Source organism: Egretta garzetta, unplaced genomic scaffold, assembly GCF_000687185.1.
Source record: "Egretta garzetta isolate BGI_Z169 unplaced genomic scaffold, ASM68718v1 scaffold787, whole genome shotgun sequence".
Taxonomy (NCBI): domain Eukaryota; kingdom Metazoa; phylum Chordata; class Aves; order Pelecaniformes; family Ardeidae; genus Egretta; species Egretta garzetta.
The window spans coordinates 86,420-87,370 of record NW_009260266.1 but is presented as its reverse complement, the minus strand read 5'-3'; the positions used below and the strand labels follow the sequence as shown (position 1 = coordinate 87,370).

Genomic DNA, 951 nt, shown 5'->3' with positions numbered 1-951 from the left:
AGGGGCGGAGAAGGGGAAAGGGAAGAGAAAGTTCTTTGTAATTCATTCAGACTTTCCTTGGGTTTTTTTGGGTTTGTTTCAAGGCTGCTGGCCTGGGGAATTGTGGCCTTGACCTGCAGCGTGAGCGCTGGGGGGAGCTGGGCCATGGGCTTCAATGAGAGCAGGCTCGGAAGGACTTAAATAAGATGTTTTTCCTTGCTGAGCCATTAAAGACACAACATGTGTCAGCTTGGAAGGACTTTACAAAAATAAATCCTAACCATACCTTGACTAAATGGAGCTGGTTTCATCTCTTTGACTAAAAAGCCAGCTTCATCCCCCCCCAAAATAACTTTTAACGCACCCTAAAAATAAATAGATTTGCAGGCTGCTCTTACTGAGTGTTTTAAAAATGTGTAATAGAACAGTCACTAAAAAAAAAATAAAAAAGAAATCAAACAAAGGCTCAGACTCTGCCATGGCTTTTTCAGTCTGAGTAGTAAAAGTGAGCTTAGCTCTCCCATCCTAAAAAAAATACCCACTGCCAACCCCTTTCTCCTAACAAACGTCCGCTAACCCCAGTTGTCTGCAAACTCCAGGGGAGGGGTGTGGGAGGGGCTCATTTTTTTTATATATATATTTTTTTTTTCTTTGTAATCCATCAGATGAAGGTTTTTTTTTTTCCCATCCCTGGTGATCAGATGGCAAAGCACTTTTCCAAGGGAGCAGGCATGTCCGAGGAGGTGTGCGGCGGCAGACGGACAGGCTCCCTAAATGCTACCCCTCTGAATGGAAGCCCTTCATTTGTGCATATGCAATTAAGCAGCCTTAGAAGGAAGAAAGCTCCAAACGGGATAAAAGGAACCTTTAATCAAGAAGCTGAACGGTCTAATTCAGGATAATAGAGGGGTCCTTACTGTTTGACACGGGAGGGGTGGGGGTGCTTTTTGTCTCTGGGAGCGTTGGCTTCAT

At 44.4% G+C, this 951-nt stretch overlaps 1 protein-coding gene across 1 annotated transcript in view; it reads left to right on the top strand.

The window, feature by feature from the left end:
- The window catches only part of AXIN2 (axin 2), a 51,129-nt gene that overhangs the window by 49,257 nt on the left and 921 nt on the right, over window positions 1–951 (top strand). The window lies entirely within an intron of this gene.